The 24,217-nt window shown below is 40.9% G+C and overlaps 1 long non-coding RNA gene across 3 annotated transcripts in view; it reads right to left on the bottom strand.

The window, feature by feature from the left end:
- LOC113632352 (uncharacterized) overlaps window positions 1–24,217 on the bottom strand; it is a 309,091-nt gene that overhangs the window by 136,337 nt on the left and 148,537 nt on the right. For all 3 annotated transcript variants that reach the window (XR_003437769.1, XR_003437770.1, XR_003437771.1), the window contains one exon: window positions 14,487–14,641. This is a non-coding gene — a long non-coding RNA (uncharacterized LOC113632352). The remainder of the gene's footprint in view (window positions 1–14,486; window positions 14,642–24,217) is intronic.

The raw sequence follows: 24,217 nt of genomic DNA, 5'->3' as shown, positions 1-24,217 counted from the left end.
TATACAGACTGCCAATAAACACATGAAAGATTGCTCAACATCACTAATCATTAGAGAAATGCAAATCAAAACTACAATGAGATATCATCTCACACCGGTCAGAATGGCCATCATCCAAAAATCTAGAAACAATAAATGCTGGAGAGGCTGTGGAGAAAACGGAACACTCTTGCACTGCTGGTGGGAATGTATATTGATACAGTCACTATGGAGAAAAGTATGAAGGTTCCTTAAAAAAACTACAAATAGAAAGACCATACAACCCAGCAATCCCACTACTGGGCATATACCCTGAGAAAACCATAATTCAAAAAGAGTCATGTACCAAAATGTTCATTGCAGCTCTATTTACAATAGCCAGGAGATGGAAACAACCTAAGTGTCCATCATCAGATGAATGGATAAAGAAGATGTGGCACATATATACAATGGAATATTACTCAGCCATAAAAAGAAACGAAACTGAGTTATTTTTAGTGAGGTGGATGGACCTAGAGTCTATCATACAGAGTGAAGTCAGAAAGAGAAAAACAAATACCGTATGCTAACACATATATATGGAATCTAAGAAAAGAAAAAAAAAAAGGTCATGAAGAACCTAGTGGTAAGACGGGAATAAAGACCAGACCTACTAGAGAATGGATTTGAGGATATGGGAAGGGGGAAGGGTAAGCTGTGACAAAGTGAGAGAGTGGCATGGACATATATATACTACCAAATGTAAAATAGATAGCTAGTGGGAAACAGCCGCATAGCATAGGGAGATCAGCTCGGTGGTTTGTGACCACCTAGAGGGGTGGGATAGGGAGGGTGGGAGGGAGGGAGATGCAAGAGGGAAGAGATATGGGAACATATGTGTATGTATAACTGATTCACTTTGTTATAAAGCAGAAACTAACACACCATTGTAAAGCAATTATTCTCCAACAAAGATGTTTAAAAAAAATGGATTTAAGACCTAAATGTAAGACTGGACACTATAAAACTCTTAGAGGAAAACATAAGAAGAACACTCTTTGAAACAAATCACAGCAAGATTTATTTTGACCCACATCCTAGAGTAATGGAAATAAAAACAAAAATAAACAAATGGGACCTAATGAAACTTAAAAGCGTTTGCACAGCAAAGGAAACCATAAGCAAGACAAAAAGACAACCCTCAGAATGGAAGAAAATATTTGCAAACGAATTTACGGACAAAGGATTAATCTCCAAAGTACATAAACTGCTCACGCAGCTCAATATTAAAAAAAACAAAAAACCCAATTAAAAAATGGGCAGACGGGCTTCCCTTGTGGTGCAGTTGTTGAGAAACTGCCTGCCAATGCAGGGGACACGGGTTCGAGCCCTGGTCTGGGAAGATCCCACATGCCGCAGAGCAACTAGGCCCGTGAGCCACAACTACTGAGCCTGCGCGTTTGGAGCCTGTGCTCCGCAACAACAGAGGCCGCGATAGTGAGATGCCCGCGCACAGCGATGAAGAGTGGCCCTCGCTTGCCGAAACTAGAGAAAGCCCTCACACAGAAACGAAGACCCAACATGGCCAAAAATAAATAAAATTAAAAAAAAAAAAAGGCAGAAGAGGTAAATAGACATTTCTCCAAAGAAGACATACAGATGGCCAAGAAGAACATGAAAATCTGTTCAACGTCACTAATTATTAGAGAAATGCAAATCAAAGCTACAATGAGGTATCACCTCACACCCGTTAGAATGGGCACCATCAGAAAATCTACAAAGAACAAATGCTGGAGAGGGTGTGGAGAAAAGGGTACCCTCTTGCACTCCTGGTGGGAATGTAAATTGATACAGCCCCTATGGAGAGCAGTATGGAGGTTCCTTAAAATACTAAAAATAGAATTACCATATGATCCAGCAATCCCACTACTGGGCATATACCCAGAGAAAACCATAATTCAAAAAGACACATGCACCCCAGTGTTCACTGCAGCACTATTTACAATAGCCAGGTCATGGAAGCAATGTAAATGCCTGTCAACAGATGAATGGATAAAGAAGATGTGGCACATATATACAATGAAATACTACTCAGCAATAAAAAGGAAATAAATTGGGTCATTTGTAGAGACATGGATGGATCTAGAGGCTGTCATACAGAGGGAAGTAAGTCAGAAAGAGAAAACAAATGTTGTATATTAACGCATATATGTGGAACCTAGAAAAATGGTACAGATGAAGCGGTTTGCAGGGCAGAAGCTGAGGCACAGATGTAGGGAACAAACGTATGGACACCAAGGTGGGAAAGTGGCCACAGGGGGTGGTGGTGGGATGAACTGGGAGATTGGGATTGACATATATACACTAATATGTATAAAATGAATAACTAATAAGAACCTGCTGTATAAAAAGATAAATAAAATAAAATTCAAAAAAAAAAGAAAAAGGAATTATAGTTGGCTGTCCAGATCAGTGTTTCAAGGTATAGTTTTCTACGTTTCATCCTGCTCTGCCATTTTCTAGTTGCTCAACCTTGGGCAGGTTCACATAAATCATGCTATGTCTTTGTTTCTTCACCTGTAACGTGGGGGTAATAATTGTAACTCTCTTAGGGCTTTGGAAGGATTAACTTTTTAAAATAAATGAAAACCATCTTTCACAATACTTGGCACGTAGTAAGCACTCAGTATTAGTTATTTAATTTTATGAAGTGGATCTCAAGTTGATAGCATTAGTGGGTATGCCATTCCCTAAGCCTAGTGTCTCTTTTAGCCATCCTTCTGTCCATGGTTTCTGTTCTCTGTGTTCTAAGACCATGAGACCACAATTGTGAGAAGGAGAGTAACTGCAGAGTTAGTGAAAGGAAATATACTCTATTGTTCAACTTTGTAAATCTTATTTTTAAGCTGTTAAAACAATTTCTATCTTTGAAATATCTAACCCTTAAGCCAGCTATGTTGAAGAAAAAGCATACATCACTTATCCTCTCCACTGAAATATCTATGCTTATTTTTTAGTGAAACAGTTGTAGCTGATGTAAACACTTCCAATCAAGTTACTTCGGAAATGTTTTCCTATTTTCATTAAATATTGTTTATCCCAAAGAGAAATGTTTTGTGCCTTCAGCATTACTTTTAGAATGATACATATTTATGACATAATATACCACTTTTGGAACTTTTTTGCATTTAAGTTTCTAAAAAAATGATATTTACATAAATTTTCCACATGCATTTGTGTAATTTTCTCAAGTACACTCTCTGATGATTTTACATATACATGCTCCTTTCATCTTCTAATCGTAGATTTGCTTATCTCCTCATTCAATCAGAATATTTTAGATGAATACTGAAATAATTATTGGCTTTAAAAAAATCATGTAATCATAGCTGGGTATGGATGTAAATGATATACATATTTCATCAGTTTTAAAATATACTCATTCTTTATACCAAATTTCATACAGATGGATTTTTAAATTACTTTTGATATATAGTTTATATTTATAAATAAAGTTGGCTTAACCCTGCTATCATCTAAAGAAAGCTTACTGTCAGTTTCTAAACATTGGAAATGTAAAGGACATTTCTATTTACTATTGGTGCATAATTTATGCATATATTATCTGTGTACATATATGCCAATATATTACATATAAATATATAGTATTACATATTAAATTAGCAGCAGTATATGCTACTAATGCAACCAAGGTACCATCTTGACATCCTCTAATCATTTTTTTGCAACCTGTCCCTTCTATTACCATCTCTACTGGTCATGATTATTGTACCATCCATACCCATTGAATAATTATGATGGAAGATGCCAAGGAATTCTGTGTTTCTGTGCTCTGCTTTCCTTCTAACAGTATCTCCATCCTCCCCTAGCCTCCATCCCTAACCCAACACACCCACATGGGCCATGCACGCCTATGTGCACGCACACACACACGTACAATGATACTTCTTCAAGTCCATGCCTACAATGAAAGCTGCCTTAACCATGTTTAAAAACTTATGTTATTTTCTATTGTATTTGTACATAGGTAAATTGTACATATATGATAAAAATATATATTAATTTATACACATTAATTTATACACATTAATTTATACACATCTATGTCTTTAGGGATAACATATAAAAGTATGTAATTATACATATGACCACACACAATTTTGTTTCCTTCTTTTTAGTCAAAGAGTGATTTTCCTTTCAGCTGTTAATACGGTGCACAGAGGAAGTTAAATACTCTTCTTCCAGTGACTCTACAAACTGGGAGCCAAATGATGCCTTTTACAGACATCCCCTTTCCGTATACAGTATTTCTAGGCTATAACTCAGAGCAGGTGAGAGTTGCAAGTAGGGGAACGGCACACACTCTTTTGGGTATTTCTTTATATGTGCAGCTGCGGCCTCCATAGGTGTTAGGTTTGGATGTTCTTCTACACTGCATTTAGATTATGTCGAAAGGAGTCAGAGTTAATACACACAGGCTGTGGGAAAGTTGGTCTTTTTTTAAAACATAAGTGCAAAGACCCTTTTATTCCAAGTTCCTGGCTCAGTACCTAGCACACAGTGGGCACTCAAAACATATACATTACGTGACTGACTGACTGAATGAATATAGTACTATCTTGGTTCAAGTAAAAATGAAAAGTGGGGAGGATGAAATTTCTCTTCATTTCCAGGGATGCATCACTATGTCTCTGAAGACAGAGACGAGAACCTGGTGGCCTAGAACGCATGTGCAGTTTCCCAATCACGCAGAAAGAAACTTGACAAGTTTTCCGTTAGAGAATCAGAGTCATGATCTGGTTACAGAACCCTAGACATGGGCCAAGATCAAACAAAACAGTTGAAGAGAGGTCACTTAGTCTAAACATACTCATATTTCTTAATCAATAAACTTGTGAACCAATGAAAACCTTGTTCTCACCATGTGGCCTCAGTCAACCCGGGAAGCGAGCTTCAGACTCAGCAGAAAATGTGTGAAAAACAGTCTCATAATGACACTCTGGTGTTACCCGTGGTCTACTGACCACAGTGCAGGTACCTTGTATTAATGATTGCTTAGGGTAAATGACATACTAAAGTCCAATAAAAACGTCTTCCATGTATAGAGACAACACTCTACACACTCCCTAAATTTAATCCTACTACTGAAAACAAACAGGGGGCCTGGCCACCGCCACCTTTAAAGCAAGTGTCATCAGCAATCTAACCTTCTTCACAGTCTTTCTGGACATGGGTGGCCGCTGTAGGAATGGCTCTGCAAAGGCTGCTCAGTGTACAGTTGAGCGGGCTCTTTGGAAAAGAGAAACCCAGCTGACCTTCCTGATCTCCCCTGACTCAGCATTTGCTTAGACTGATGCATCTGCATACATTCCGGGCAGCCTAATTCTTTCTCACTTAGTAATAAAAACATGGCAAGATGAGATACACACCATGTTTCATGCATTTTAATGTCCTAATATTTGTGAACTTGGAATGAAATATAAAATATATCCAATTTGAGCAGCCTAGCAAGCTGCCTGCCCGACCATCTGTTCATTTCTAGCTTTTCTACTTCTTAGTCATTTCATTTCTGTTTTTAATTGTAACTGCACTTTTATGCTGATGGCACAAATCCTGAGGCCCTTTTTAATGCCGCTCGCAGTCCTGCCCCTGACCCCTGCTCATCTAAAGTGATGGCTTAATCTCAGTTGCTTTTAAATGTATATTTATCCTCAAGAAGTGTTTTCTGGAATAATAGAGTTCCATTAAAAGAATCTTATTTCTTGTTTCATTTTTCACATTGGCTAACCAGGTCCAGAGTCTGGTCCCCAGGACTGTGTCATTTTTCTCTCTTGTCTTACTCTCTCTGCATTCCATCACAGCTGAAGCTTTCAATCACATTATCCTGTTGCACGTTACGATTTTGCTTTCACATCGCCACCTACTCTGCTTAATTAAATAATTTGTTGACACGCTCAGATTTCTGTTTACTCTAGCCCAGGCATTCCAGCCAAGATAATTATATCTAGGGTTTCAGGATATGCCTGTGGTAAAATGTTGAAGAAGGGAAAATTTGTCTTTGAACTTTCTCCCAGACAGCTTATCAACTCTATTTCCTCTCTTTGCTCTTTCCTTTCCCTCCTTTCAATTTGTCCCCAACATGTGAAGTGATCATCTATTCTGGATAGTCTCATCCATTCCTGATTTTAAATATTCTTCCCCATTGTCCTTAAACCTAATTATAAGTTCATTGTCTCTATCTGGTTAAAAATATACTGAAATTAGCAAAACTCCAATCCTACTATTCCCGCTAAGATATTAATAAATAAGAAGGCTGCCAGTTCTTGAGCACTTAAGGTAGTTCAACAATGTTGAAAATAAAGTACTTATTGAGTGTCATGTGTGCTCAAGGCCCCATGGCAGGTGCCAGAGGTATGAAAAGGAATAAGACACTAGTCCTTGAATTCCCAAGGCATGGAGTCTAGTAAAGAAAACAGACATAGACATAGAAGATCATAATGTCTTATGATGAGTCCCACAATGATTTTGTATCATACGGAATTTGGGAACACAGGTAATGGGCAACTACGCTGAGCTCCCCACCCTTCATCTATACATTCTGTTTTCTTTCTGAAATAGGTGTTGTTTTTCCTGGTTTTTGATAAATAGTAATTGCTAACAGTTACTGAGAAAATACCAGATGATAATTAGGGGTTGCTCTAAATATATTATATATATTAACTCATCTAATTCTCATGAATGCTCCTAAAAGTTGGCACTTATATCCTCATTTTATAGATGATAAAACCAAGGCACAGAAAGCTTAAATTGCCTGGGTGAAGTCACACAGACAGTAAGTGTTAGACATCATTTAAATCCAGCTGGTTTGGCTCTAGAGCAGCAAGGTCCAAAAGAAGTTTCTGTGATGATCAAAATGTTCTATAATCTGTGCTGTCCAATACAGCAGCCACTAGCCACATGTGGCTATTGAGCATTTGAAATGTGGCTACCTGCCACTGAGAAAACGAATTTTAAATTTTACTTAATTTTCATAGGCACAGCTCCTGACCTGCAGGTCTGCTCCTGACCACCAGGCTCTACTCCTTTCCAGGGCAAGGTGATGGCGAGATGGAAAAGAGGGACTTGTCTGAACAGAGATATCTAGCGGAACCTTCCATTGGAGATGTTGACAGTTTAATAGGCTGCTCTAGAAAATACTTCAAGACTTGCAAAAATAAATGCTCTCGAGGTGGAATAATTAGTATGGAGTTGAAATTTGAAAGGTGGTGCCTCCTACCAGTAACCTCTCATCAAGGCACTTCCATCCACCAACGGAAGGTACCAGTTAACTTCAGCCTTGCTCCTTCCAACACTCAAGAGAGAGCATGATGGACCTTAAAAGACCTTAAGAGTGGAATTTAAGTGCTACCTTTTATTTTAAGCACTATGAATTCCCAGACAACCAGAGACAAATCCAAAGTATAAGTTTAAGGAAGAGAGAGAAGAAAGACTTCTGACATGGGTGTAATAATAATATTGACAACAATAATAATAGCATTTATTGAATATCTTCTATAAGTCTAGCAGGCAACTTTGATGCATTTTATATCTGCTATCATTTTGTCCTTACAACACGGTAAGGTGGGAACAATTGACTTCATTTTACAGATGGAAACATAAAGGGGCAGGGTGGTTATGAAGCCTGTCCAAGGTCATATGTCATATAAATTGTGGAATCATGATTTGAACTCCTACATTGTAAGTCTGGATCCAAAGCCTATGCTTTTTCCTCTGTATAAACTAAGTTTCTGCTAAAACCTCCCCACAAAGCATCTGATATCCGGGTGTCCAATTCTAGCCTCTAGTCTCAGCTTCAATATCTGTCCCCTGGATTACTTGCCAAAAACAGTAGAAGAGACTGAAAAAAGCACCTGGGAGGTTCCCCATAATATTGGTTTCCTTGTATAGCTCATCTTATTCAGTACCAACAGATCAATCTTTCTGTTACCAAGTTTCATCCACGTTACTCAAAACTCCTAGAGTGCTTGTAGGATTAGGCATAAATGCCCCAATTTGTCACAGAAGTAGTCCGATTCCACTGATTAGTAGAGGTCTGTTTAGTAGCATGTGTCAATATAAAATCTCCATTGCTGTCCTCACCACACACAGACATGGCCAGACCCTTCATTCATTCTCTTCTTCAGTCTGGAGTTCCCTCATTCCCTCCATCCGTCCAATGTCTAGGCACGTGACAATGTCTAAGTCAAATCCATTCCTCCACAAATCTCTCCTGACGAATCCAGCACCCCCATCTCTCCAAGCTTGACCTGCCTCACCACTTAGCGTCCCTGCCACACAATTGGACACTTAATTGTACAGCATGCTGTTATTGGGTTTTTCCGTGCATATAAGTCTTGGTTCTCCAATGAGACCACAAGATGCTTAAGGTCAGGATACACTATAGAGAGTATTTGGTATCCATTTGGTCACTGAAGGATATTATAAAGGCGTATGCAATGATTAGGAGGGTTAGACTCTCTATAGCTTCTAGTTCAGGTCTTACACCATTCAACTGTGATCTTTTCAGGGCATAGTCTGTTCATTATTTATTTTTATACTTTCCTAAGCATCCTCAGTGTCTCTTCTAGTACCTTCAAATAGTGAATTCTTTATCAGTGTCTACTGCATAATATTTATAGCAAACTGTGTGCCAGTCACTGTATAAAATGCTGTTCATGGAGCTTCTTATGTAACCCCCACAGAACCACACAAGGCAGGTGGCGTGGGTGCACGGCATCCTGTCCTGATCTCCCCTGGAGAACTGATGCTCTCATTTCCCTGTGTCCCAGCAGTGCTGGGGGCTTGTGTTACTCTTCGGGAATTGCCCTCTGCTGAAGAGAGCCACATCACACATGGTCATGCTTCCTCCCCTGACTGACTGATGCAAGGTGGGTGACTCTGAAGGGCCACCTTAGCTGCTCAGCTCCCTGTGGCATCAGCTGAGGTGTTTGCTGTGACTGAGCTGTAGGTCAACACCACCCTCTGCCCAGTCCTGTTTCCTTCACTCTCCCACAGACGTGGATACCGCGGTGTCCACAGTAAACCCCCTGCCTGCAAATCTCAGAGTCTATTTCCCTAGGAACGGACCTAAGACAGTAGGTATTACTATTATCATCATTTCCCCATGATTCATACTAGGAAAGAGAGGCTGAGAGAAGTGAAGTAATTTGATTAAATTTAAACAAGTAGTAGAGGAGGAATGCAGGCCGGGGTGGATGGTCCACCTTCTGTGCTCTTCCTGCCATGATGTGCTGCCTCAAGAACAAATGCTGGCATCTTGAGGTATATATCTCCTCGTCAAGGTTACTGATGCCTTTGGGCCCTTCCACCAGGGCAGGGCAGCAGGAGTGGACCAAATCTGTGGTGTTTGCTCAGGATAACACAAGGGTCTGGGACCTCCAGATATGCTGGGATAATGCAGCACCGGGATCCTCGACCACCTTCGACCACCTTGTAACCCTCCTTTGGGATCTCTGACATCACACAGGCCTTATCTTTGAACCACTTTTTAAAAATCCACAATTATTAAATGACAGAAAAGAAGATTGAGGTGAGACTAATTAGAGGGGAAAAAATAATTTTCTTTTGAGCATGGTGATCAGCTGTTTTCTGTTTAACATGACTAAACAGAGGCAATGATTGTAAAGGTACTCATGCAGTGTCTAGGGTAAACATGAGAAACGCCTTTCTGGCAATGAAGAAAGGTTGTGAGTGATTTCTAAGCATGGTTGTCATTTTGGAATCTCTTCCTCTGAAAGAAAATCATACTAATCACAGAAATCAATAAAAAATTTGGGAGATAGTATGAAATATTAAGAGGGTACACTCAGGTTCTAGAAACTTGGCATGTATAGAAACTTCCCTACCTCCCTTTAAGATGTAGAACAACTGTGTCTGGAGGACCTTGAAAAGTGTCTGGATTGATTTCTTGGGTGGTTTCAGAAGGTAAGGAATGGACCCATATCTTCTTAAGATAGTTGTGCCTTGAAGAGCTGACCCCTGTGATTAATTTGGATTGAAAAAAATTAAGGTGTGAAAACAGGCCTCTCTTTTCTATGTCTTTATTTTTCAATTTTTCCTGAGACTCTCTGTTAGTGTTTATGGGTAGGAGGGAAACATTTAATTTAACCAAAGAGCTATTTAAATCTTATAGTAATAGAGGAAAAAAGACAAAAAGGATGTGACACTGAAAAATATGAATGATTAAATATAAATTTTGCAGGCTATTTTTCTGAGCTTGTGTGTGTGTGTGTGTGTGTGTGTGTGTGTGTGTGTGTGTGTGAGAGAGAGAGAGAGAGAGAGAGAGAGAGAGAGAGAGAGAAACCTTTTTCTTAAAAGTATTTATTCTAGCCTAATAGTTTGATTTGAGATACACTGCAGTACAATTCTGCAGTAGTTGCACAAAATACATACCTGACAGACACAGAAGATGGTAAAAGGCTCTCTTGATTAAGGACCTGATAAGAGGAAAGGTTTATCTAACTCCAAAGTCCACACAGAATGAAATTTACACCCGCCAGTTTGTGTGCCCATTTTTAATTTATATAAATTTCTTTAATATCATGTCTTAATTCACCTTCTTTTTCTAAAAACATTTCAAAACATTAAGATAAATATTTTTAGATTTCAGCCCACAAATTAATTCAAGTATTTGATATCTCCCACATGGCAAGCAATATACTAAAAGGTGAGGAGACCTTCACTCTAGTTATGGCCTAAAAACATTGGTCCTGAGGAAGCCATTTAACTTCGTTCCATCACCGTGTTTAGATCGCTAGAATAAGACTACATTGTGGCTCTCAAACGCTTACAGGGTCGAGCAAATAGCATAAATGTACTTGAAGCCGAGATGCTTCATTTGCATATTAACCAAAAGGCACATTCTTCTCTTCCACAAAGACGCTTGCTTTCTTCTTTCTTTTTAAACACAGTACCCCCTCAGATTATATTTTGTTTTCCCATTCCTGACAAAGACAGAAATATTTTCTTTCTTCTTAACTGTACTACAAGAAAATAATAATACAAACACAATGATTAACGTCAACAGACCACTGACTGCAACACTGCCAGCCCATCAGGGAATGCCCCAATGGAGTCACACTGGAGAGATCAGCCCCCATCTGCAGAAGCACCTGCTATCCACTGTGGCTGGTGGCTTCTATGCAGGAATGCAGGCCCAGTGCTGCCTAATATTCCAAGTTTTCAAGAGAAGCCTAACATTTAGATTTTTATTTGAAATACGCTTGCTTGAAAATTTTGGCAACCAATTCAAAAAATTATAAGAATTCAACTAGGGTCATCACTGTGACGAACAAACAACGAGGCCATCTGTGGCCTGGGGGCTGTCAGTTTGAGACTTTGGGACTCGTTGATTTCTAAGGTTTCCCCCTACTCAAACAGTTCTGTGATTTCCATTGGGAGATCCTGAAGTTTGGATCACAGTGGCATCAATCCAATTAAAATCACAGCTACAGCTGCCAGAAAGAGTCTCATTGTACCTGCACCCTGAAAAAAGGAGTTGCCTAAGAGAAGCCATTCGTTACGTTTAATAAAGTAGCCAGTAACAAGAAGCTAGGAGGGAGTTCATTAAATTCTAAATTAGGAAATGTGTATGTTTAGGTGCTGGTGACAATTCTCTTGAGGCCTATGGAATAACAGGTCTTTGATATTCGATGCAATTCATATTGATTATAAGTTGTATAAGTTTTCTGAAATGGAAATATCAGTTTGGTATACTGTTGATCAAATTTTTACATCTTCAGCAGCCACAAAACCCAATGTCAGGGAGAAAATGCAAATCAGGTCCTTGAACGCACTCCCTGGGCCATATTGGGAACTCACTGAACCCCTTACTAGTCCCAGGAGTTCCGGAGACACATGGCTTCCATTGTGATATATGCTTCTATTGTGTCAGCTTAAGGGGTCTCAAAGTGATTAATGGTATCTAAAAATAGTTCCAGAGAACATGAACTGACATCTTGGCATGCCGCTTATTTGTTGTGTATCCTTGGCCAAGTTACTTAAACTCTCTGGACTCATTTTTTACGTCTGCAAAATAGGGATTATGTAAGGATTAATCAAAACATCATATAGGCTGACATAAGGTAGATATATAGACTCAGGAAATGTTTATTGAAGTGAAAGAGTATGAGTAAGCAACTGGTTTTGTTTAGTAGATCCCAGAATATCTAGGACAGGGTTTCTCATGAGAATATTCTAACACACTGGGGAGTTGCACCAGTGGTGAGAAAAGACAGGAGTTAGAGTGTGAGCGTAGGAAACTACACGTAGCTCAAAGCTTATCTTATCTCTATAGCAGCCGGACAGTCAAAATCTGAACTAACTCGGGGGGGCTTAGACATATGAACATATACTCTAATAATAAAAGACACTGAGAAAACCCAAAGATCCTTTTCGCATTTTAAGAAACAAACTCCTTTATTACTTGAGCAGTTTGTTGTACTTCAGATCATTATTGAAGTTCGACTAAAAATGGCCCACTTTATCTTATCACATTATCAGGGCAGAAATTAAAGCAGAATTGATATAGCTAAGGAGGAGCAGGGCTGGAAACTCATGCTATCTAAGTTCAGAGTGTGCCAAGAATTCAATTTAGTTTATGAAAATGTCAGAGACTGTCTCTGTCACAGCCGCCCTGACCGCATGAGACACTCTCCATCCACAAGGCCATGAAATTATCCCAGGTGGCCAGTTTCTAGGCCATCACAACCCTTTAAATCGTAGGGAAAACAAAACACAAGAGCATTTATCAAGAGTAGAATTGCATGTTGGGAGAAAACTTTCTCCTAACCTGATGCATTGGCTGATGGATGACTGTGACTTTTTTGGGGGCTAGTAATTTAAAACTTCTGATATTCCAAATTAGTGCTAATATTTGGCACTTTGGGTAGGTGCCCTCTCAGTACTGAATTTTTATTCTTCTAAGACTTGCATCTAACCTTTGGCCCATTTTGTAATCTCTCCTACCTAAAAGATGGTGTACAGATTGCCTGAGATATAGACTAACAGCTGTGTTTTTTCTGGCAATTCAAACACTTTGAATATAGGTCTTAGTAGTTGAAGTGCTAGTCTGAAAACTCTGCACTGAAGTTCTTTGAGAATTTATCAATTTGTGTTTAGGGACTTTTCAAATGGAAAAATGAAGCTATTCATGTTTTCACAGGCAGTTCCAAATTCCAAACTGTGTCAAGGGTAAAATGTTTCTGTGCTTGAAAGGCCAAGGCAGACTTACGTAACCCAGAAGAGGACAATGTAATGCTACCCCAGAAACAAATGATGGAGCTTTAAAAATGTGCTATTCTATAACTTGATGCAATAGGAAGTGGTTCTTTCTCACCCCTTAGGGGAAATGAATTTGGTTTTCATAATAAACCTGTAAGGCCTAAAGAATTAGAAATTCAAATAGTTTTTATAAATAAAGAAGGTTTTGTTTATATTTTCCATATTTGGGAAACCAACTCTCTGAGGAGTTTTGCCAGTGGCATGCTCTATGGGTTTTCCCATGTTGCCACTGGTAATTGTGATCTTTGTACGTTTTTCTTTTTTTTAAACAGTTGAGACTTCAGCGTCTTTGTCTGAAAAGCCCAGCTACCACATAGGTTTGCAGGATTCCTTAGATATTTTTCCAGGCCAGGTTCTTCTTACTAGTCCATCTTTCACTCACGTTTTAAGCTACGGAATGGGAGGACAGCTACCTAAGATTAAAGGAAAGTACAGAAAAGTGTAGGGTACGTTGTAGTTGTTGAGAAATATGTGGAAGGTTTTCTATTTGCAGTAAGGACTTACATACTTGAGTTTGTATAGAAGTAAGAGTTTCTACAAAGACAGTAAGCTGGCTAAACCAGCAGTAGCAAAGAAACCAAAACCAAGTCCTTGATTGGTTTGGAACTGAGGGACTCAAGAGGTAAATTTTAGATAAGGAATTGTGGAGAGATGAAAAGGGGGGTGGTGTGCATCACACACCACTGGTCTAGTGGCTTTTAACTCCAAAGCCCATGGTTTTTCCACAATATTGTCTAGTTGCATTCTGTCTGCAACGATTTCCATTTGGGAACCCAGTAACTGATTTCCAACCATAGGTATATATAATGGAATATTTGCAAACAATGAGCTTGGTGAGGAATGGTGGTGATTGAAAAAGCAGTATTCATCTTTAAAATAATTTGATAAGACAAATATTCTTGGAGATTGTGTGCCAATGTATTTTTTTTGAAAGCTAATGTTTCTAACAGAAACTCTGATACATACCCTAAACCACCACAGAAAAACTACAGGATGTTGTAAGAAAAACTTTAAGAAGGAAATAATAAAGGACTGGCACTCAAAGTCTCCCAGAAGTTGTTTTTCACCCATAGCAGGATAAAACCGTAAAAATTAGTAACCAAATACTTTGTTTTAAGGGTGGGACAAACTATTTTTTTAAAAAGCATATAAAAGCTAATCCAAACCTTTATTCAAGCTGATATCTGTTGTGATTTTCTTGCTTTTTGGTGAGCAGAGGTAGACAAAGTGTTCTCCAAAGACCTTGAAAATGGAAGATCGTGTGGTCATTGCATTTCCCTTTAGAAGGGTGTAACACCGTTCTACTACTCCTTGCAAAAACCTAAAATTTGATAAAACAGATTAATAGGTATAAATCTTGGAAAGATAAATGCACTGGACAAACTGATGTTATTAACATAGCAATACCTATGATCATCCCAACTCACTTTCTTGTTTCTTTGCTAATACATTAACCACTGAAGCCATCTATGTTTCTTCCTTGCAGTGTTTTAATTACAGACCATATTTTTTTCAGCTCGCAGTTCTCCAAAGTTCTTTCTCAATTTGGTTTTCTCAGCAAATGAGAAAAGCTAAGAGATCGGTAATGCATAGAATTTTATTATCTGCAAGGATTTAGTGATTTGGAGTGAATAAGTTTAATCAATTTCTATATTGGGAAGTTCAACGTAATTCATGTAAGCCTACAATATCTGAAAAGTTACAAATTTCAGAAGGCCTATACTTTTTAATTTCACCATATATTTTTTATTTTCACCCAGATAAGAACTTATCAATCAATTCATACTAAGGAAGTAACATTCATTTACTTCACAAATATTTATTAGACACCTGACATATGCCAGGAAAAAGCTAGGCACTGGGATCAGATAGTAATATCTAAAAAGAATCTTTGCTCTTGCCAAATCTGTAATGATCCAGCATAGAAGATAGATACGCAAGAAATAAAGGGTGCTAAATTATAACAATTTTAACATATGCTTATAGGGGAGCACATGTCAGAAACATGTAAGTTAGTTTAGATGGAATAGGGAAAAGCTTATAAGAGGCAGGTCCCACAAAAATCTCCCTGGTGGGGCTTCCCTGGTGGCGCAGTGGTTGGGAGTCCGCCTGCCGATGCAGGGGACGTGGGTTCGTGCCCCGGTCTGGGAGGATCCCGCATGCCGCGGAGCGGCTGGGCCCGCGAGCCATGGCCGCTGGGCCTGCGCGTCTGGAGCCTGTGCTCCGCAACGGGAGAGACCACAACAGTGAGAGGCCCGCATACCGTAAAAAAAAAAAAAAAAAAAAAAAAATCTCCCTGGTGAATATTTGTCAGTACTTAAAATCATTATTCATTTATTTGTTTCCATGCTTATTGTCTGCGTGCTCCCAATAGTATGTAAGTTTTGACCATATTTCCAGAGCCTAAACAAGGTCTGGAACACAATAAATATTTCCTAACTAAATGACTAACTGGTAAGAAATGATGCTGAGGAGGTGGATAAGAGCCTTCTAAGTTATGCTGAGATGTTCAGACTTCATTTCCCAACCAGTGGAAAGCATGGAACGGTTTCCAGCAGGAGAATGGCACAATGTGATGTTTAGTACCACTCTAGCTCCACAGAGAAAATGGATTGGGCAGAATAGGAAAAGTTAGTGACCTTCAGGGAGGGATCTACACCCGAGTATGGGTCAAATTTGATGGTGACCTAAAGTTAATGATGGGGATGGAGAGAAGTGGACAGATTCAGGAAATGTTTAAGAAATAGAACCAACAGGCCTTGGCGATTGGATGGATATGGTGCAGGGAGGGAGGGGATTAATCAAGAGAGATTTCAGGTCTGAACCATTAGATGGTTGGATGATATTAATATTTATTAAGATAGGAAACACTGGAGCAAGAAGGGTTTTCTTGGGTAATGTCAAGAACTCAGTTTTGAGCGTAGGCACTTTGAGGTATCTTCATGATATACAAGTAAAAATATCCAGTAGATAATCAAACACATGGGAACAAAACTAAGAAGGGTGCCTGGACTGGAGATAGAAGTTGAACTTCTAGATCGACAGAGAAATCAGTTGCATCCCAAACTTGTGAGGAAGCTATAATCAGAACAGAGCATTATTTTTCTTTCCATTTTCATGACACTTGGCGTGCCACACTTGCTAAGCATTAGCTGATGATGACAATTTCCTGGTGTCAGACTAGTCTTCAAGTTGAAGTGCCAAACTGCACTGACAAAGCCTGGCCTCGTGCAATTTCCAAATTGCTTGGCAGCTGAAAGAGGTGAAAAACTCATTACCAACCCATCTGTCCTGAGATTCTGCCCTGATTTCTAGGCTAGAGAAATTTGAATAATTTCAAGAAAATTTAAATAGCACACATGGATCAGTAAATTCCTTCACTATCAGCTCTATATTCTAGTTTCTTGGACATGAGCGAAAACCTCAGAAAGTTGAGCAAGGTGGCAGTATTAGCAAGTAGATACCCTAAATGTCGCCTTCATTTCAGTAGAAAACATAATTGAACAGAAAATCAGAGGTCTTTCCATTAAGTATACTACATTTTTGTTACCAATGCTGATTTATCTCCCCTCTATTTCTATGATCTGTGTTTAGGTCTATATTAAGGTACTCCTATACCATAAAATTAAAACACAGTAGGAGCAATGAAATTAATGGAATGGTCAATTTGACTCTCTTGCTTGTTGCAGAGAAACTTTCTTGAATTCACATCTTTACTCCCCTACTTGCCTTCAGTCCTTTTCTCCTCTTTTCTTTCCATTCTTCCTGATTTCTCTCCCTTCTTCCCTCTCTTTCTTTCTTTCCTTGTGTAATGAAAGAGGATGGGATTTTGGGTGTGTGGGATTCTGAGTCAGAGAGAACTGGCTTTGGATCAGATTTCTACTTAATTTTTATTAAAGGCTCTGAACCTGTTCCCTAAATTTTAAATTATAGTAATGATGATGATTTAAAATATCACAAGGTGGGGGGACCTTCAAGATGGTGGAGGAGTAAGAGGTGGAGATCACCTTCCTCCCCACAAATACATCAGGAATACATCTACATGTGGAACAACTCCTACAGAACACCTACTGAATGCTGGCAGAAGACCTCAGACCTCCCAAAAGGCAAGAAACTCCCCACGTACCTGGGTAGGGCAAAAGAAAAAAGAAAAAACAGAGACAAAAGAACAGGAATAGGACCTGCACCAGTGGGAGGGAGTCGTGAAGGAGGAAAGGTTTCCACACACTAGGAAGCCCCTTCCCTGGCGGAGATGGGGGGTGGTGGGGGGGAAGCTTTGGAGCCATGGAGGAGAGCGCAGCAACAGGGGTGCGGAGGGCAAAGCAGAGACGTTCCCGCACAAAGGATTGGTGCCAACCAGCACTCACCAGCCCAAGTGGCTCGTCTGCTCACCCGCCGGGGCAGGCAGGGGCTGGGAGCTGAGGCTCGGGCTTTAGAGGTTGGATTCCAGGCAGAGGACTGGGGTTGGCTGCATGAACACAGCCTGAAGGGGGCTAGTGCACCACAGCTAGCCAGGAGGGAGTCCGGGAAAAAGTCTGGAACTGCCTAAGAGGCAAGAGACCATTGTTTCATGGTGCACAAGGAGAGGGGATTCAGAGCACCACCTAAACTAGCTCCAGAGATGGGCGCGAGCCATGGCTATCAGCGCAGACACCAGAGATGGGCACGAACAACGCGAACGCTGCTTCTGCTGACACCAGGAATCCTGTGTGCAAGCACAGGTCACTACCCACACCCCCCAAGGAGCGTGTGCAGCCCGCCACTGCCAGCGTCCTGAGATCCAGGGACAACCTCCACGGGAGAACACATGGCGCGCCTCAAGCTGTTGCAACGTCACACTGGCCTCTGCCACTGCAGGCTCGTCCCACCTTCCAACTGTGACTACCGTATGCCTCCCTCCCCACGGCCTGAGTGAGTCAAAGCACCCTAATTAGCTGCTGCTTTAACCCCCTCCTCTCTGGGCGGGAAACAGATGCCACAGGGTGACCTACACGCAGAGGTGGGGCCAAAATCAAAGCTGAACCCCGGGAGCTGTGCAAACAAAGAAGAGAAAGGGAAATTTCTCCCAGCAGCCTCAGGAGCAGCAGATTAAATCTCCACAATCAAGTTGATGTACCCTGCATCTCTGCAATACCTAAACAGACAACAAATAGTCCCAAAATTGAGGCGGTAGACTTTGGGAGCAACTGTAGACTTGGGGTTTGCTGTCTGCAACTGATTTGTTTCTGATTTTTATGTTATCTTAGTTTAGTTTTTTGTGCTTGTTATCATTGGTGGATTTGTTTGCTTGCTCTCTTCTTTTTTTATTACTTTTTTATTTAAATAATATAAAAATTTTTATTAATTTTATTAAAAATTTTATTTTCTTCCTTTTTTTCTCTGTTTTCTTCTGAGCTATGTGCTGACAGGGTCTTGGTGCTCTGGCCTGGTGTCAGGCCTGAGTCTCTAATATGGGAGAGCCGAGTTCAGGATATTGGACCACCAGAGACCTCCTGGCACCAGGTAATATCAATTGGCAAGAGCTCTCCCAGAGATCTCCAACTCAATGCTAAGATCCAGCTCCACCCAACGGCCAGCAGGCTCCAGTGCTGGACGCCCCAAGCCAAACAACTAGCAAGACAGGAACACGACACAACCTATTAACAGAGAGGCTGCCTAAAATCATACTAAGCTCACAGACACCCCAAAACACACCACCAGGCATGACCCTGCCCACCAGAAAGACAAGATCCAGCCCCACCCACCAAAACACAGGCACAAGTGCCCTCCACCAAAAAGCCTACAAAAGCCACTGAAACAACCTCACCCACTGGGGGCAGACAACAAAAACAATGGAAACTACAAACCTGCAGCCTGTGAAAAAGAGACCCCAAACACAGTAAGTTAAACAAAATGAGAAGACAGAGAAATATGCAGCAGATGAAGGAGCAAAGTAAAAACCCACCAGACCAAACAAATGAAGAGGAAATAGGCAGTCTACCTGAAATACAATTCAGAGTAACAATAGTAAAGATGATCCTAATCTTGTAAATAAAATGGAGAAAATACAAGAAACGTTTAACAAGGACCTAGAAGAACTAAAGAGCAAACAAACAATGACGAACAACACAATACATGAAATTAAAATTCTCTAGAAGGAATCAATACCAGAATAACTGATAAGTGGCCTGGAAGATAAAATAGTGGAAATAACTACTGCAGAGCAGAATAAAGAAAAATGAATGAAAAGAATTGAGGACAGTCTCAGAGACCTCTGGGACAACATTAAACACACCAACATTCGAATTATAGGGGTCCCAGAAGAAGAAGAGAAAAAGAAATGGTCTGAGAAAAGATTTGAAGACATTATAGTTGAAAACTTCCCTAACATGGGAAACGAAACAGTCAATCAAGTCCAGGAAGCACAGAGAGTCCCATATAGGATACATGCCAAGACACATATTAATCAAACTATCAAAAATTAAATACAAAGAAAAAATATTGAAAGCAGCAAGGGAAAAACAACAAATAACATACAAGGGAATCCCCATAAGGTTAACAGCTGATCCTTCAGTAGAAACTCTGCAAGCCAGAAGGGAGTGGCAGGACATATTTAAAGTGATGAAAAGGAAAAACCTACACCTAAGATTTTTCTACCCAGCAAGGATCTCGTTCAGATTTGATAGGGAAATTAAAACCTTTACAGACAAGCAAAAGTTAAGAGAATTCAGCACCACCAAACCAGCTTTACAACAAAAGCTAAAGGAACTTCACTAGGCAGGAAACACAAAAGAAGGAAAAGACCTACAATAACAAACCCAAAACAATTAAGAAAATGGTAATAGGAACATACATATCGATAATTATCTTAAATGTAAATAGATTTAATGCTCCAACCAAAAGACACAGACTGGCTGAATGGATACAAAAACAAGACCCATATATATGCTGTCTACAAGAGACCCACTTCAGACCTAGTGACACATACAGACTGAAAGTGAGGGGATGGAAAAAGATATTCCATGCAAATGGAAATCAAAAGAAAGCTGGAGTAGCAATTCTCATATCCGACCAATAGACTTTAAAATAAGGAGTATTACAAGAGACAAAGAAGGACATTACATAATGATCAAGGGATCAATCCAAGAAGAAGATATAACAACTGTAATATTTATGCACCCAACATAGGAGCACCTCAATACATAAGGCAAATGCTAGCAGCCAAAAAAGGGGAAATCGACAGTAAAACAGTCACAGCAGGGGAATTTAACACCCCACTTTCACCAATGGACAGATTATCCAAAATGAAAATAAATAAGGAAACACAAGCTTTAAATGACACATTAGACAAGATGGACTTAATTGATATTTATAGGACATTCCATCCAAAAACAACAGAATATGCTTTCTTCTCAAGTGCTTATGGAACATTCTGCAGGATAGATCATATCTTGGGTCACAAATCAAGCCTTGGTAAATTTAAGAAAATTGAAATCATATCAGGTATCTTTTCTGACCAAAATGCTCTGAGACTAGATATCAATTACAGGAAAAAAAATGTAAAAAATACAAACACATGGAGGCTAAACAATACGCTATTAAATAGCCAAGACATCACTGAAGAAATCAAAGTGGAAAATAAAAAACACCTAGAAACAAATGACAATGAAAACACGATGACCCAAAACCTGTGGGATGCAGCAAAAGCAGGTCTAAGAGGGAAGTTTATAGAAATACAATCCTACCTTAAGAAACAAGAAAAATCTCAAATAAACAACCTAACCTTACACCTAAAGCAATTAGAGAAAGAGGAACAAAAAAACCCCAAAGTTAGCAGAAGGAAAGAAATCATTAAGATCAGATCAGAAATAAATGAAAAAGAAATGAAGGAAACAATAGCAAAGATCAATAAAACTAAAAGCTGTTTCTTGGAGAAGATAAACAAAATTGATAAAACTTTAGCCAGACTCACCAAGAAAAAAAGGGCAAAGACCCAAATCAACAGAATTAGAAATGAAAAAAGGAGGAGGTTAGAGAAGATGGTGGAAGAGTGAGATGCGGAGATCACCTTCCTCCCCACAGATACATCAGAAATACATCTATACGTGGAGCTACTCCTACAGAACAGCTACTGAATGCTGGCAGAAGACCTCAGACCTCCCATTAGGCAAGAAACTCCCCACGTACCTGGGTAGGGCAAAAGAAAAAAGTAAAAACACAGACAAAAGAATAGGGACGGGACCTACACCAGTGGGAGGGAGCTGTTAAGTTGGAAAGGTATCCACACACTAGGAAGCCCCTTCGCGGGCAGAGACTGTGGGTGGTGGAGGGGTTAGTTTCCGAGCCTCGGAGGAGAGCACAGCCACAGGGGTGCGGAGGGCAAAGCAGAGAGATGCCCGCACAGAGGATCGGTGCCAACTGGCACTCACCAGCCCGAGAGGCTTGTCTGCTCACCCGCTGGGGCGGGCGGGGGCTAGGAGCTGAGGCTCAGGGTTCGGAGGTCGGATCCCAGGGAGAGGACTGGGGTTGGCTGCGTGAACACAGCCTGAAGGGGCTAGTGCACCACGGCTACCTGGGAGGGAGTCCGGGAAAAGTCTGGAGCTGCCAAAGAGGCAAGAGACTATTTCTTCCCTCTTTGTTTCCTGGTGCGCGAGGAGAGGGGTTTAAGAGCACTGCTTAAAGGAGCTCCAGAGATGGGCGCGAGCCGCGACTATCAGCACGGACTCCACAGACGGGCATGAGATGCTAAGGCTGCTGCTGCCGCCACCAGGAAGCCTGTGTGTGAGCACAGGTCACTGCCCACACCTCCCCTCCTGGAAACCTGTGCAGCCCGCCGCTGCCAGGGTCCCGTGATCCAGGGACAACTTCCCCGGGAGAACACACGGCGCGCCTCAGGCTGGAGCAACGTCACGCCAGCCTCTTCCACCGCAGGCCCGCCCCTCACTCCGTGCCCCTCCCTCCCCCACGGCCTGAGTGAGCCAGAGTACCCGAAGCAGCTGCTCCTTTAACCCCTTCCTGTCTGAGTGAAGAACAGATGCCCTCCAGCGACCTACAAGCTGAGGTGGGTCCAAATCCAAAGCTCAGCAGTGAGAACAAAGAAGAGAAAGGGAAATCTCTCCCAGCAGCCTCAGAAGCAGCATATGAAAGCTCCACAATCAACTTGATGTGCCTGCATCTGTGGAACACCTGAATAGACAACGAATCATCCCAAATTGAGGAGGTGGACTTTGGGAGCATCGAGATATATATATATATATATATTTTTTTTTTTTTTCCCCCTTTTCCTCTTTTTGTGAGTGTGTATGTGTGTGCTTCTGTGTGAGATTTTGTCTGTATAGCTTTGCTTTCACCATTTGTCCTAGGATTCTGTCCATCCGTTCTTTTTTTCTGTTTCTTTTTTTACTTTAAAAATTTTTTTCATAATAATTATTTTTTATTTTAATAACTTTATTTTATTTTATCTTATTTATTTTATTTTATCCTCTTTCTTTCTTTCTATTGTTTCTCCCTTTTATTTTATTTTATTTTTTCAGTACGCGGGCCCCTCACTGTTGTGGCCTCTCCCACTGTGGAGCACAGGCTCCGGACTCGCAGGCTCAGCAGCCATGGCTCACGGGCCCAGCCGCTCTGCGGCATGTGGGACCGGGGCATGAGCCCGTGTCCCCTGCATCGGCAGGCAGACTCTCAACCACTGCGCCACCAGGGAAGCCCTGTTTCTCCCTTTTATTCTGAGCCGTGTGGATGAAAGCCTCTTGGTGCTCCCGCCAGAAGTCAGTGCTGTGCCTCTGAGGTGGGAGAGCCAACTTCAGGACACTGGTCCACAAGAGACCTCCCAGCTCCATGTAATATCAAACAGCGAAAATCTCCCAGAGATCTGCATCTGAACACCAGCACCCAGCTTCACTCAATGACCAGCAAGCTACAGTGCTGGACACCCTATGCCAGACAACTAGCAAGACAGGAACACAGCCCCATCCATTGCCAGAGAGGCTGCCTAAAATCATAATAAGGCCACAGACACCCCAAAACACACCACCAGATGTGCACATGCCCACCAGAAAGACAAGATCCAGCCTCATCCACCAGAACACAGGCACTAATCCCCTCCATCAGGAAGGACACACAACCCACTGAACCAACCTCAGCCACTGGGGACAGACACCAAAAACAACGGGAACTACGAACCTGTAGCCTGCAAAAAGGAGAACCCAAACACAGTAAGATGAGCAAAATGAGAAGACAGGAAAACACACAGCAGATAAAGGAACAAGGTAAAAACCCACCAGACCTAACAAATGAAGAGGAAATAGGCAGTCTACCTGAAAAAGAATTCAGAATAATGAGAGTAAAGATGACCCAAAATCTTGGAAATAGAATAGAGAAAATGCAAGAAACATTTAACAAGGACATAGAAGAACTAAAGAGGAAACATGCAATGATGAACAATGCAATAAATGAAATTAAAAATACCCTAGAAGGGATCAATAGCAGAATAACTGAGGCAGAAGAATGGATAAGTGACCTGGAAGATAAAATAGTCGAAATAACTACTGCAGAGCAGAATTAAAAAAAAAGAATGAAAAGAACTGAGGACAGTCTCAGAGACCTCTGGTACAACATTAAACACACCAACATTCGAATTATAGGTGTCCCAGAAAAAGAAGAGAAAAAGAAAGGGACTGAGAAAATATTTGAAAAGATTATAGTTAAAAACTTCCCGGGCTTCCCTGGTGGCACAGTGGTTGAGAGTCCGCCTGCCGATGCAGGGGACACGGGTTCGTGCCCCGGTCCGGGAAGATCCCACATGCCACGAAGCGGCTGGACCCGTGAGCCATGGCCGCTGGGCCTGCACGTCCGGAGCCTGTGCTCCGCAATGGGAGAGGCCACAACAGTGAGAGGCCCGCGTACCGCAAAAAAA

This window comes from Aethalodelphis obliquidens, unplaced genomic scaffold, assembly GCF_003676395.1.
Source record: "Aethalodelphis obliquidens isolate GAN/ISIS:26980383/991018 unplaced genomic scaffold, ASM367639v1 scaffold36, whole genome shotgun sequence".
NCBI classification, from domain to species: domain Eukaryota; kingdom Metazoa; phylum Chordata; class Mammalia; order Artiodactyla; family Delphinidae; genus Aethalodelphis; species Aethalodelphis obliquidens.
The sequence above is the reverse complement of the archived record's forward strand: the minus strand, read 5'-3'. Positions and strand labels throughout refer to the sequence as shown.